The sequence below is a fragment of the Andrena cerasifolii genome, unplaced genomic scaffold, assembly GCF_050908995.1.
Source record: "Andrena cerasifolii isolate SP2316 unplaced genomic scaffold, iyAndCera1_principal scaffold1200, whole genome shotgun sequence".
Lineage (NCBI taxonomy): Eukaryota > Metazoa > Arthropoda > Insecta > Hymenoptera > Andrenidae > Andrena > Andrena cerasifolii.
Window position 1 is genome coordinate 1 of NW_027486092.1, and position 15,793 is coordinate 15,793.

The 15,793-nt window shown below is 32.1% G+C and overlaps 2 long non-coding RNA genes across 2 annotated transcripts; both read left to right on the forward strand.

Moving 5' to 3' along the window:
- The first annotated feature begins 6 nt into the window (after positions 1–6).
- On the forward strand, positions 7–9,566 carry LOC143378206 (uncharacterized). The gene is made up of 2 exons (XR_013087788.1): positions 7–477; positions 8,256–9,566. It is a non-coding gene; the product is annotated as an uncharacterized LOC143378206 (long non-coding RNA).
- Positions 9,567–13,278: 3,712 nt separating this feature from the next.
- LOC143378207 (uncharacterized) lies at positions 13,279–13,762 on the forward strand. Its single transcript, XR_013087789.1, has 2 exons — positions 13,279–13,548; positions 13,731–13,762. It is a non-coding gene; the product is annotated as an uncharacterized LOC143378207 (long non-coding RNA).
- Positions 13,763–15,793: the final 2,031 nt, after the last annotated feature.

The following is a 15,793-nucleotide window of genomic DNA, read 5'->3' on the forward strand; positions in this document are numbered from 1 at the left end:
AATAAATAGAGAAAACAAAAGTGGTAAATAAAAGAGAAAAAATTGGGAAATAAATACAGAAAAATAGGTAAATTAGGTAGAGAAAAAATAGGTGTATAAATAGAGAAAAATATGTAAATAAATAGAGAAAATATAGGTGTATAAATTAGAGAAAGAAAGAGGTAAATAAATAGAAAAAAGTAAATGAATAGAGAAAAAATTGGAAAATAAATAGAGAAAAATAGGTAAATAAATAGAGAAAAAATAGGTAAATTATCTAGAGAAAAATAGGTAAATAAATATAGAAAACAAAAGAGGTAACTAAATAGAGAAAAAATAGGTAAATAAATACAGAAAAATAGGTAAATTAGGTAGAGAAAAAATAGGTGTATAAATAGAGAAAAATAGCTAATTAAAAAAAATAGGTAAATAAACAGAGGGAAAAAGAGGTAAATAAATAGAGAAAACAAAGGAGGTAAATAAATAGAGAAAAAATACGTAAATAAAATAGGGAAAAATTGGTATATAAATAAAAAAAATAGGTAAATAAAATAGGGAAAAATAGGTAAATAAACAGAGAAAAATAGGTAAATAAGTAGAGAAAACAAAAGAGGTCAACAAATAGAGAAAAAATAGGAAAATAAATAGAGAAAAAATAGGTAAATTATCTGGAGAAAAATGGGTGTATAAATAGAGATAAATAGCTAAATAAATCAAAGAAAAAAGGTAAATAAAAAAATATGTAAAGAAATTAAAGGAAAAAATAGGTAAATAAACAGAGAAAAATAGGAAAATAAATGAGAGAAAATATAGGTAAATGACTAGAGAAACAATAGGTAAATAAATAGAGAAAAATAGGTAAATAAATAGAGAAAAATAGGTAAATAAATAGAGAAAATATAGGTGTATAAATTAGAGAAAGAAAGAGGTAAATAAATAGAAAAAAGTAAATGAATAGGGAAAAAATTGGAAAATAAATAGAGAAAAAATAGGTAAATAAATAGAGAAAAAATAGGCAAATTATCTAGAGAAAAATAGGTAAATAAATAGAGAAAAATAGGTAAATTAGGTAGAGAAAAAATAGGTGTATAAATAGAGAAAAATAGGTAATGAAGTAGAGAAAACAAAGTAGGTAAATAAATACAGAAAAAAGAGGTAAATAACTAGAGAAAAAATTGGTAACTAAATAGAGAAAAAATGGTAAATAAATAGAGAAAAATAGGTAAATAAAATAGGGAAAAATAGGTAAATAAACAGAGAAAAATTGGTAAATAAGTAGAGAAAACAAAAGAGGTAAATAAATAGAGAAAAATAGGAAAATAAATAGAGAAAAAATAGGTAAATTATATAGAAAAAATAGGTGTATAAATAGAGATAAATAGCTAAATAAATCAAAGGAAAAAAGGTAAATAAAAAAATAGGTAAATAAATTAGAGGAAAAAATAGGTAAATAACTAGAGAAGAATAGGTAAATAAATAGAGAAAACAAAACAGGTAAATAAATACAGAAAAATAGGAAAATAAATAGAGAAAAAATAGGTAAATTATCTAGAGAAAAAATAGGTGTATAAATATAGATAAGTAGCTAAATAAATCAAAGAAAAAAAGGTAAATAAAAAAATAGGTAAATAATCTAGAGAAAAAAATAGGTAAATAAATTAGAGAAAAAATAGGTAAATTATCTAGAGAAAAAATAGGTGTATAAATATATGTCGGAGAATAAAAAAATAATGAATAAATTTAATTAAGATGTATTGTTTATTTCGTTACAATGTTTACGCAGGGTTGAGCAAATAGATAGTCGAACTTTACAATATATTGCTAATGCTATTACTAATGACGACATGAAGTCATGAATGATTGAATTACGAAATTATTTTGGCGCCAATCGAAAACGCAAGCGTCAGACTGTTGGTGGGCGCTTGAATGTAGTCTCGGAAGGGAAACGGAAGTGGTAGTTTAGCAACCGGAAAAGGTTGATAATTTGAATGTGAAATTTAAAAAAGAAAAAAAGGAGGTCATTCCGAAAGAGTTCGTCAGCAAAGACAGTTCAATTTTCCCATCCCGAGAATTCATTAGTTTTCGTTTTAAATAGTGTCATAGTTCATAATTTTGTTAAAAGTAATTTTATTGAAAGTACATTGTAATAACACTTTCAATTCTTGTTAAAAATCAAATAAAAATGAGACGCTTTTCGAGGAGAAGGGCCAACGTAGACCCCCAATCGCCCTCGGAGGTTTCATCTTTTCCCCCATTTCCGACATCAGAAGTGGGATTACCCCAAATTCAAGAAATGCAGCAGCAGCCAAGTAGAGATTCTCAGCAACCTTGTGGGGATTCTATTCCCGAAGCCTGTCCTGAACCCAACATACAACCATCGAGAGAAGGTTTTCTTCGGCAGTTGCTGGAAGTTCAAAATCAAAATATGAAGGATTTGATTGATGCGATTAAATCTCCTGTTCGTGGTAAAATATCCTTACCTATATTCAATCCTGATGAACCGAATTCCGACCCGAAAGCGTGGTATGCCACAGCTGACCTATGCTTATCCACGCGGAATCTACGAGGCGGAGATTTAGTGATGGCAATCTCTGGTGCAATGAAGGGAAGTGCATCTTTGTGGCTTTCTCAAGTCACGTTCCCTGAAATGACGTGGACGCAATTTAAAGAATTATTCCTAGCTCATTACGATTGCTATGAAACAACTGCGGCGACTTTAATTGACGTGCTTAATGGACGACCTAAGGGAGGAGAGTGTTTGGCTGCATATGCAGCAAGACTGATGACGACACTAACTCTACGTTTTAAAGATCTAAATTTGGAGCAGATCGCAGTGGCACTGGTTCTGGCGCATACCGCCCAATTCGATGGACGTCTTCAGCGATTGGCGTTCACGACGGAAATTAATTCACGAGACAAGCTACAACGGGAATTACAGGCTTGTTCGTTTCTAAAGAGAAAGGCCACAGTTGTTACTTCGTCTTCGTTCCAGGCTGCAATACCTTCTTCGTCAACTAAGGAAGTCCCATCCACCATCAAGCGGTTGAAATCCTCTATTCAGACCAGAAGTGTGTGCTTCACTTGCGGAAAATCTGGACATCGAGCCAGGGATTGTTATCACAAAAAGAAATTATCATCTACAAATGCTGATTCATCTTCTGGGGCATCAAGAGGACCTCGAAAGGATACGGCGGTGAGCTGTTTCAGATGCGGTGAAATCGGCCACTACGCTTCCAGATGTCCACAAGGAACCTACAGCAAGGGCACCAGGAACACACCAGAAACCTCATTGAGCACTACGCAGCGACGTGTTGACCTATGCACCATAGGCGATCCTAGCGGACGTTTAACTCATAATGGTGAGTCATTTCTGTATCATTATGACTCTGGTGCCGAATGCTCTCTTATGAAAGAAAGTTTGGCTTCAAAATTTTCCGGTAAACGTTTTCATAATACTGTGATACTCACTGGAATAGGACAAACATCAATATCTAGCACCATCCAAATTTTAACAGAAGTACAAATTGATGATTCGTGTCTAGAAATACTTTTCCATCTGGTTCCAGATAATTTTCTAAAAAATTCTATTCTGATTGGTCGTGAAATTCTTGGTCAGTGTTTTGGTGTTAGTATGACAGCAGATAAAGTAGTACTATCACGCTGCAAAGACGTTAATGCCTGTGAGATCAAAGAGACAGATACCGATGAGATTAAGTTTTGCGATATTAGTACTGATGTACCTGTAGAGAGCAGGGCACAATTGATTGAGATATTAAAACAGTATTCAGAGTCGTTTTCTCGGGGGATATCCAAATCTCGAGTGAATACCGGACAATTGGAAATACGACTTAAAGATCCTTCGAGAATCGTTCAGCGTAGACCATATAGATTAGGTGTAGAGGAAAAGGAGGTGGTCCGCAGTAAAGTACAAGAGTTGTTGAAGGCCAATGTGATTAGACCTAGTTGTTCTCCTTTTTCAAGTCCAGTCTTATTGGTAAAAAAGAAAGATGGTACAGATCGTATGTGTGTAGATTATAGAGAATTAAATGACAATACGGTCACCGATAGATTTCCTCTTCCTCTTATCGCTGATCAGGTGGCTAGGATTGGTTCTGCCAAATGGTATACTTGTCTCGACATGCTAAGTGGCTATCATCAGATCCCCGTGGAACCTAATTCGATAGAAAAGACAGCTTTTATAACTCCTGATGGTCAGTGGGAGTACTTAACTATGCCGTTTGGTTTAAAGAATGCTAGTTCTGTTTATCAACGAGCCATAATGAAGGCTTTAGGAGAATTGGCATTCTCCTTTGTGGTATGCTACGTCGATGATGTTTTGATTTTATCGACCAGTGTAGAAGAGGGACTAATACGTCTTCAGTTGGTACTGGAGGAATTAACGAAATCAGGGTTTTCACTGAACTTATCGAAATGTTCCTTCCTCAAGAGAAAGGTTGAATTCTTGGGATATGTGATTGAAAGTGGAGAAGTACGCCCAAATCCACGTAAAATTGAAGCTTTGACTAAATTACCACCACCCGAGACTGTTACGCAATTAAGACAATTTATTGGTTTGGCTTCATATTTTCGGCAATTTTGTCCTAAATTTTCTCAAACAATGGCCCCGCTATTTAAACTTACTAGTAGTGCAACGAAAACTCTTACGTGGAATCATGCGCATGAGGAAATACGACAGAGAATTATTGCACAGTTAACAAGTGAACCCATATTAATGATCTTTAATCCAGACCTTCCGATAGAAATACATACAGACGCTAGCTCAGTGGGTTATGGTGCGATGTTAATACAAAAGTTAGAAAAAAAGCAGCATGTAGTTGAATATTTCAGTCGACGAACATCTTTGGCTGAATCGAAGTATCATTCTTATGAACTAGAAACTTTGGCGGTTGTTAACAGCGTGAAGCATTTTCGACATTATGTTTTGGGGCGAAAGTTCACTGTGGTCACCGATTGCAATTCGGTTAAGGCTTCCAAGAATAAAAAAGATTTATCTCCTCGTGTACATCGATGGTGGGCATTTTTACAGTCTTTTGATTTCGATATCGTCTTTCGAGAAGGTAGTCGGATGAATCATGTGGATTTTCTATCAAGGAATCCTCTTCCTAGTATGGCCAAAATAGTCAATTTGCCTGTCCAACAGAAACAAATAAATATTGCGGAGTTGTCAAAAGACTGGTTGCAAGTTGAACAAGAGAAGGACGAGGAAATATCAAAGATCATTTCAGATTTTCGAAATGAAATTTTACCCGAAGAAATTAGAAAGACTTATGAAATTCGTTCTAATGTTCTTTTCCGAAGGGTGCAGAGGAATGGTCGAACATGTTGTCTACCAATTGTGCCGCGTGCTTTCAAGTGGTCGGTAATCAATAATGTTCATGAATCAATTATGCATTTGGGTTGGAAAAAAACATTAGAGAAGATTTATGATTATTATTGGTTTCAGGGAATGTCAAAGTACGTGCGCAAGTTTGTAGACAATTGCATAACATGTAAGATTTCAAAACCTACCTCGGGTAGAGTCCAAGTAGAATTACACCCAATTCCTAAACTTCCAATTCCTTGGCACACTATTCATTTAGATGTATCTGGCAAATTAAGTGGTAAAAGCGAAGTAAAAGAATATGTATTTGTTCTTATAGACGCTTTCGCGAAATATATTTTACTTACACATTCTACTAACATTGATAGTAACAATAGCATAAAAGCTTTGAAATTCGGTGTTGCTTTATTTGGAGCCCCTCATTGCGTTATTGCTGACCAGGGACGTTGTTTTGCAAACAAGGACTTTTCCAACTTCTGTGCTGGCCATAATATTAAACTGCATCTTACTGCAACTGGAGGAAGTCGAGCCAATGGACAAGTTGAGAGGGTAATGAGTACTCTTCAGCAGATGTTAACTTCTGTAGAGACGAGTAGGGATCGCTCTTGGCAAGATGCTCTTAGTGATATTCAACTTGCTATGAATGCAACGGTCAGTCGGGTAACTAAGGCAACTCCTCTGGAACTAATGATAGGAAAAATTGCTAGACCTTTAAACTTGATGGTAGCAGAAAATAATGAAACAATATTGAATGTACAAGAATTAAGAGAGCAGGCAAACCAGAGTATAATGAGAAATGCCAGAAGTGATAAAGTACGTTTCGATAACAATAAGGCGATTGTACAAAAATATTCAGTCGGAGATTATGTTCTGTTGGAGAATGAAAAGAGAAATCAGACAAAGCTAGCTGCGAAATTCAAGGGACCTTTTAAAATTATTGAAGTGTTAGAGGGAGATAGATACCTACTCAAAGCATTAAATTCTAATCGTACGTATAAATACCCGCATGACCGTGTGAGAAAGGTACCGGATCATCAGTTTCCCAACGACTTGGAAAAGAGTTTTTGAGAAATTAGGCGACACATAGAAGGACTCTGATTAAACAAAGACTAGACACGAGACCACTGACAATTGATCGCACCATACGTTGTAGCGTTGTGGCGGGGATCGTTGTGTAAAAAAGACTCACAAGTTTTTTTTTAGCCGCATTGCATGCAGAGAGGTGATGCAGTGTGGGGTTGTTCACAACCGAAGGACTGAGTTGTGAAGAAGCACGTGTATCAGAGTTACTGTTTACACGTGCCTGAGTGAGTGAGTGACCGAAGGACTGGTACACTAAAACACAAATTAACAGACCGAAGGACTGGTCTGGGCGTCAGTGGTGATGTGTGGTTTTGTTGTAATGCAGAGTCGGGTGTCAGGGAAATTTGAGGTTAGATTGAGGTTTTAAGGGTTGCTTTGGGAACTTTTGATCGGTATATTTCGAATAAAAATTGTAATTTATCTTTAAAATTAGACTTATCTGTGTAGTTGGCCTTACCTTTGCCTCTTCTGTAATTTTCTTCTCAGAATGACCGAGCGTAAATATCACACAAAGCCTGTTACACGTCAAGTTCGAATATGTTTTTGCATTCAACTACGTATCTATTCTCAACCACGTGTACGCCCGAGGGCGGGCGCATGTCAAGATGGCCGTGTCGGAGAATAAAAAAATAATGAATAAATTTAATTAAGATGTATTGTTTATTTCGTTACAATGTTTACGCAGGGTTGAGCAAATAGATAGTCGAACTTTACAATATATTGCTAATGCTATTACTAATGACGACATGAAGTCATGAATGATTGAATTACGAAATTATTTTGGCGCCAATCGAAAACGCAAGCGTCAGACTGTTGGTGGGCGCTTGAATGTAGTCTCGGAAGGGAAACGGAAGTGGTAGTTTAGCAACCGGAAAAGGTTGATAATTTGAATGTGAAATTTAAAAAAGAAAAAAAGGAGGTCATTCCGAAAGAGTTCGTCAGCAAAGACAGTTCAATTTTCCCATCCCGAGAATTCATTAGTTTTCGTTTTAAATAGTGTCATAGTTCATAATTTTGTTAAAAGTAATTTTATTGAAAGTACATTGTAATAACACTTTCAATTCTTGTTAAAAATCAAATAAAAATGAGACGCTTTTCGAGGAGAAGGGCCAACGTAGACCCCCAATCGCCCTCGGAGGTTTCATCTTTTCCCCCATTTCCGACATTTAGATAAATAGCTACATAAATCAAAGAAAAAAAGGTAAATAAAAAAATAGGTAAATAAATTAAAGGAAAAAATAGGTAAATAAACAGAGAAAAAATAGGAAAATAAATGAGAGAAAATATAGGTAAATAAATAGAGAAAAATAGGTAAATAAATAGAGAAAATATAGGTGTATAAATTAGAGAAAGAAAGGGGTAAATAAATAGAAAAAAGTAAATGAATAGAGAAAAAATTCGAAAATAAATAGAGGGAAAAAAGGTAAATAAATAGAGAAAACAAAGCAGGTAAATAAATAGAGAAAAAAGAGGTAAATAAGTAGAGAAAAATAGGTAAATAAATAGAGAAAAATGGGTAAATTAGCTGGAGAAAAAATAGGTGTATAAATAGAGAAAAATAGCTAAATAAATCAAAGAAAAAAAGGTAAATAAAAAATAGGTAAATAAATTAAAGGGAAAAATAGGTAAATAAACAGAGAAAAAATACGAAAATAAATGAGAGAGAAAAATAGGTAAATATATAGAGGAAAAATAGGTAAATAAATAGAGAAAACAAAAGAGGTAAATAAATACAGAAAAAATAGGGAAATAAATAGAGAAAAATAGGTAAATTAGGTAGAGAAAAAATAGGTGTATAAATAGAGAAAAATAGGTAAATAAACCAAAGGAAAAAAGGTAAATAAAAAAATAGGTATATAAATTAGAGGAAAAAATAGGCAAATAAACAGAGAAAAATAGGTAATGAAGTAGAGAAAACAAAGTAGGTAAATAAATACAGAAAAAAGAGGTAAATAACTAGAGAAAAAATAGTTAAGTAAATAGAGAAAACAAAAGAGGTAAATAAATAGAGAAAAATAGGTAAATAAAATAGGGAAAAATTGGTAAATAAATAAAAAAAATAGGTAAATAAAATAGGGAAAAATAGGTAAATAAACAGAGAAAAATAGGTAAATAAGTAGAGAAAACAAAAGAGGTAAACAAATAGAGAAAAAATAGGAAAATAAATAGAGAAAAAATAGGTAAATTATCTGGAGAAAAAATGGGTGTATAAATAGAGATAAATAGCTAAATAAATCAAAGAAAAAAAGGTAAATAAAAAAATATGTAAAGAAATTAAAGGAAAAAATAGGTAAATAAACAGAGAAAAAATAGGAAAATAAATGAGAGAAAATATAGGTAAATGACTAGAGAAACAATAGGTAAATAAATAGAGAAAAATAGGTAAATAAATAGAGAAAAATAGGTAAATAAATAGAGAAAAATAGGTAAATAAATAGAGAAAAATAGGTAAATAAATAGAGAAAATATAGGTGTATAAATTAGAGAAAGAAAGAGGTAAATAAATAGAAAAAAGTAAATGAATAGGGAAAAAATTGGAAAATAAATAGAGAAAAAATAGGTAAATAAATAGAGAAAAAATAGGCAAATTATCTAGAGAAAAATAGGTAAATAAATATAGAAAACAAAAGAGGTAACTAAATAGAGAAAAAATAGGTAAATAAATACAGAAAAATAGGTAAATTAGGTAGAGAAAAAATAGGTGTATAAATAGAGAAAAATAGGTAATGAAGTAGAGAAAACAAAGTAGGTAAATAAATACAGAAAAAAGAGGTAAATAACTAGAGAAAAAATAGTTAAGTAAATAGAGAAAACAAAAGAGGTAAATCAATAGAGAAAAAATAGGTAAATAAAATAGGGAAAAATAGGTAAATAAACAGAGAAAAATAGGTAAATAAAATAGGGAAAAATAGGTAAATAAACAGAGAAAAATAGGTAAATAAGTAGAGAAAACAAAAGAGGTAAACAAATAGAGAAAAAATAGGAAAATAAATAGAGAAAAAATAGGTAAATTATCTGGAGAAAAAATGGGTGTATAAATAGAGATAAATAGCTAAATAAATCAAAGAAAAAAAGGTAAATAAAAAAATATGTAAAGAAATTAGAGGAAAAAATAGGTAAATAAGTGAGAAAGAAAAATGCGTAAATAACTAGAGAAAAAATTGGTAACTAAATAGAGAAAAAATGGTAAATAAATAGAGAAAAATAGGTAAATAAAATAGGGAAAAATAGGTAAATAAACAGAGAAAAATAGGTAAATAAGTAGAGAAAACAAAAGAGGTAAATAAATAGAGAAAAATAGGAAAATAAATAGAGAAAAAATAGGTAAATTATATAGAAAAAAATAGGTGTGTAACGTCCCACGATTTTTCGCGCGTTTCCTATTCCCAATTCCACTAGTAAACCTCAAAATCACTCCACTAAAGTCTATCAAACTCAACTCCTGCCCCATCTCCTCAATCACCGATCACCTTGATGTTGCACCTTAGCGGTCAACAACACAGGATGATCAATACAAACCTCCACCTCGCTGATGTACCTTAGCGGTCCCCATCACGAGATGATCGTTTCAAAACCCTCTTCGCCTATTCGTCTTACACGGCACGAATCATTCCCTCCAAAAACAAATTCAAACAAGTCCCTCATTACAAATCCCTGTTAAATCGAGACCAAGTCTCAACCCCCTCTTTACGACTCATGAAGTCCAAGCCACTCTAATAACCCCTTTCCCGTAAAACACCCGAAATCCATTCGATGAGTTGAGTATCTCTTTTCGCAGTCATAAAAACCCCAGAAACCTAATTGCGACGTATATTTGGCGTACGTGACATAAATACGTCTATTAATAGACGTACCGTTTGTAAAAACCCCGGAAGTCCTACTGCGTCTTAAACCGAAATGTGTCAAGGTCTTTACCGCGCGTACCCCACAATACTCCTGTGAAAGTACATAAATATGAGGTCCTGACAGGCCGAATCCTCTTTCTTCGACAGAAACCTCTTCGGTAGAAGGCTTTCTTGAAAAGTATATCTTAAAAGTGTTAATATTAAACTCAGTGTTCGACGATCACCGTAAGCCATTTATATTACTTAATATTATTGTGCATATCACCACCATACCATACTATTCTATTATTTTCTTTATAACTGCTTATCGCAATCTTACTATTCAATTATTTCGTTTATAACTGCTTATCGCAATCTTACTATTCTATTATAACTGCTTATCGCAATCTTATCATATTATTATTATTAACGATCATTATTAAACGACTTATATTGTATCTCATGTCCATATATATATATTAAATGTTATAACCATATTACAAATATTGTGCCAATGCTAAAAGCCCCCTCGCACGATTATAATAACCGATTAACGAAGTTAATAAATCGCTTTGTTTAAAATCTTGCTTCAAGTTGTTTGTGTTCAACCATTAGTTACGAACGTACTAAGATACAAACCAACGAGTCGGCGAAACAGCTGATCGCGGATCGCGAACTAGAGAACAGTGACAGTGTTTACTAACATTCCCTTGCATAGCTGCACGTATAGACGAATTTCTCAAGAAATATTACGAGGAAACTTTTTGTGCCTATGCAACGGTAAATCTGATATTACGTAAACCAAAACAAAGTGCTAACGGGTGTTCCCCAAATACGCTCTAGCCTTTAAACTTCCCTGGTCGACTAGTGTGCTGGATTATAGATTCGCGCCTGGCGTTCCTCCCTGTAAAACGATTAGTGTGCTGGATTCAAGATTCGCGCCTGACGTTCCTCTCCTTCAAAACCCTCAGTGTGCTGGATTCAAGATTCGCGCCTGACGTTCCTCTCCTTCCAAACCCTCAGTGTGCTGGATTATAGATTCGCGCCTGAATTCCTTTCAAACCCTCAGTGTGCTGGATTATAGATTCGCGCCTGAATTCCTTTCAAACCCTCAGTGTGCTGGATTCAACATTCGCGCCTAAGTTCCTTCCAAACCCTCAGTGTGACGGATTTAATATTCGCGCCTGGTCTTCCCCCAAAAATCTCAGAGTGCTGGATTTTAGATTCGCGCCTGTCTTTCTCCTTTCCTAATGTCATCGTTCCCAAAAGACCTCACCCGGGACGTGACAGGTGTATAAATAGAGATAAATAGCTAAATAAATCAAAGAAAAAAAGGTAAATAAAAAAATAGGTAAATAAATTAGAGGAAAAAATAGGAAAATAACTAGAGAAAAATAGGTAAATAAGTAGAGAAAACAAAACAGGTAAATAAATAGAGAAAAATAGGAAAATAAATAGAGAAAAAATAGGTAAATTATCTAGAGAAAAAATAGGTGTATAAATATAGATAAGTAGCTAAATAAATCAAAGAAAAAAAGGTAAATAAAAAAATAGGTAAATAATCTAGAGAAAAAAATAGGTAAATAAATTAGAGAAAAAATAGGTAAATTATCTAGAGAAAAAATAGATGTATAAATATAGATAAATAGCTACATAAATCAAAGAAAAAAAGGGAAATAAAAAAATAGGTAAATAAATTAAAGCAAAAAATAGGTAAATAAACAGAGAAAAAATAGGAAAATAAATGAGAGAAAATATAGGTAAATAAATAGAGAAAAATAGGTAAATAAATAGAGAAAATATAGGTGTATAAATTAGAGAAAGAAAGAGGTAAATAAATAGAAAAAAGTAAATGAATAGAGAAAAAATTCGAAAATAAATAGAGGGAAAAAAGGTAAATAAATAGAGAAAACAAAGCAGGTAAATAAATAGAGAAAAATAGGTAAATAAATAGAGAAAAAAGAGGTAAATAAGTAGAGAAAAATAGGTAAATAAATAGAGAAAAATAGCTAAATAAATCAAAGAAAAAAAGGTAAATAAAAAATAGGTAAATAAATTAAAGGGAAAAATAGGTAAATAAACAGAGAAAAAATACGAAAATAAATGAGAGAGAAAAATAGGTAAATATATAGAGGAAAAATAGGTAAATAAATAGAGAAAACAAAAGAGGTAAATAAATACAGAAAAAATAGGGAAATAAATAGAGAAAAATAGGTAAATTAGGTAGAGAAAAAATAGGTGTATAAATAGAGAAAAATAGGTAATGAAGTAGAGAAAACAAAGTAGGTAAATAAATACAGAAAAAAGAGGTAAATAAATAGAGAAAATATAGGTGTATAAATTAGAGAAGGAAAGAGGTAAATAAATAGAAAAAAGTAAATGAATAGAGAAAAAATTCGAAAATAAATAGAGGAAAAATAGGTAAATAAATAGAGAAGAAATAGGTAAATTATCTAGAGAAGAAATAGGTAAATTATCTAGAGAAAAATAGGTAAATAAATAGAGAAAACAAAAGAGGCAAATAAATAGAGAACAAATAGGTAAATAAATACAGAAAATAGGTAAATTAGGTAGAGAAAAAATAGGTGTATAAATAGAGAAAAATAGGTAAATAAACCAAAGGAAAAAAGGTAAATAAAAAATAGGTAAATAAATTAGAGGAAAAAATAGGTAAATAAACAGAGAAAAATAGGTAATGAAGTAGAGAAAACAAAGTAGGTAAATAAATACAGAAAAAAAGAGGTAAATAAACTAGAGAAAAAATAGGTGTATAAATAGAGAAAAATAGCTAATTAAAAAAAATAGGTAAATAAATAGAGGGGAAAAAGGTAAATAAATAGAGAAAACAAAGCAGGTAAATAAATAGAGAAAAAATAGGTAAATAAATTAGAGAAAAAAATAGATAAATAAATTAGAGGAAAAAATAGGTAAATAAACAGAGAAAAAATTAGTAAATAAATTAGAGAAAAAATAGATAAAGAAATAGTGAAAAATAGGTAATGAAGTAGAGAATACAAAGGAGGTAAATAAATACAGAAAATAGGTAAATAAATAGACAAAAATAGGTAAATAATTTAGAGAAGAAAATAGGCAAATAAATAGAGAAAAATAGGTAATGAAGTACAGAAAACAAAGTAGGTAAATAAATACGGGAAAAAGAGGTAAATAACTAGAGAAAAAATAGTTAAGTAAATAGAGAAAACAAGAGAGGTAAATAAATAGAGAAAAATAGGTAAATAAAATAGGGAAAAATAGGTAAATAAATAAAAAAAATAGGTAAATAAAATAGGGAAAAATAGGTAAATAAACAGAGAAAAATAGGTAAATAAGTAGAGAAAACAAAAGAGGTAAACAAATAGAGAAAAAATAGGAAAATATATAGAGAAAAAATAGGTAAATTATCTGGAGAAAAAATGGGTGTATAAATGGAGATAAATAGCTAAATAAATCAAAGAAAAAAAGGTAAATAAAAAAATATGTAAAGAAATGAAAGGAAAAAATAGGTAAATAAACAGAGAAAAAATAGGAAAATAAATGAGAGAAAATATAGGTGTATAAATTAGAGAAAGAAAGAGGTAAATAAATAGAAAAAAGTAAATGAATAGAGAAAAAATTCGAAAATAAATAGAGGAAAAATAGGTAAATAAATAGAGAAAAAATAGGTAAATTATCTAGAGAAAAATAGGTAAATAAATAGAGAAAACAAAAGAGGCAAATAAATAGAGAACAAATAGGTAAATAAATACAGAAAAATAGGTAAATTAGGTAGAGAAAAAATAGGTGTATAAATAGAGAAAAATAGGTAAATAAACCAAAGGAAAAAAGGTAAATAAAAAATAGGTAAATAAATTAGAGGAAAAAATAGGTAAATAAACAGAGAAAAATAGGTAATGAAGTAGAGAAAACAAACTAGGTAAATAAATAGAGAAAAATAGGTAAATAAAATAGGTAAAAATAGGTAAATAAACAGAGAAGAATAGGTAAATAAGTAGAGAAAACAAAAGAGGTAAATAAATAGAGAAAAATAGGAAAATAAATAGAGAAAAAATAGGTAAATTATATAGAAAAAAATAGGTGTGTAACGTCCCACGATTTTTCGCGCGTTTCCTATTCCCAATTCCACTAGTAAACCTCAAAATCACTCCACTAAAGTCTATCAAACTCAACTCCTATCCCATCTCCTCAATCACCGATCACCTTGATGTTGCACCTTAGCGGTCAACAACACAGGATGATCAATACAAACCTCCACCTCGCTGATGTACCTTAGCGGTCCCCATCACGAGATGATCGTTTCAAAACCCTCTTCGCCTATTCGTCTTACAAGGCACGAATCATTCCCTCCAAAAACAAATTCAAACAAGTCCCTCATTACAAATCCCTGTTAAATCGAGACCAAGTCTCAACCCCCTCTTTACGACTCATGAAGTCCAAGCCACTCTAATAACCCCTTTCCCGTAAAACACCCGAAATCCATTCGATGAGTTGAGTATCTCTTTTCGCAGTCATAAAAACCTCAGAAACCTAATTGCGACGTATATTTGGCGTACGTGACATAAATACGTCTATTAATAGATGTACCGTTTGTAAAAACCCCGGAAGTCCTACTGCGTCTTAAACCGAAATGTGTCAAGGTCTTTACCGCGCGTACCCCACAATACTCCTGTGAAAGTACATAAATATGAGGTCCTGACAGGCCGAGTCCTCTTTCTTCGACAGAAACCTCTTCGGTAGAAGGCTTTCTTGAAAAGTATATCTTAAAAGTGTTAATATTAAACTCAGTGTTCGACGATCACCGTAAGCCATTTATATTACTTAATATTATTGTGCATATCACCACCATACCATACTATTCTATTATTTTCTTTATAACTGCTTATCGCAATCTTACTATTCAATTATTTCGTTTATAACTGCTTATCGCAATCTTACTATTCTATTATAACTGCTTATCGCAATCTTATCATATTATTATTATTAACGATCATTATTAAACGACTTATATTGTATCTCATGTCCATATATATATATTAAATGTTATAACCATATTACAAATATTGTGCCAATGCTAAAAGCCCCCTCGCACGATTATAATAACCGATTAACGAAGTTAATAAATCGCTTTGTTTAAAATCTTGCTTCAAGTTGTTTGTGTTCAACCATTAGTTACGAACGTACTAAGATACAAACCAACGAGTCGGCGAAACAGCTGATCGCGGATCGCGAACTAGAGAACAGTGACAGTGTTTACTAACATTCCCTTGCATAGCTGCACGTATAGACGAATTTCTCAAGAAATATTACGAGGGAACTTTTTGTGCCTATGCAACGGTAAATCTGATATTACGTAAACCAAAACAAAGTGCTAACGGGTGTTCCCCAAATACGCTCTAGCCTTTAAACTTCCCTGGTCGACTAGTGTGCTGGATTATAGATTCGCGCCTGGCGTTCCTCCCTGTAAAACGATTAGTGTGCTGGATTCAAGATTCGCGCCTGACGTTCCTCTCCTTCAAAACCCTCAGTGTGCTGGATTCAAGATTCGCGCCTGACGTTCCTCTCCTTCCAA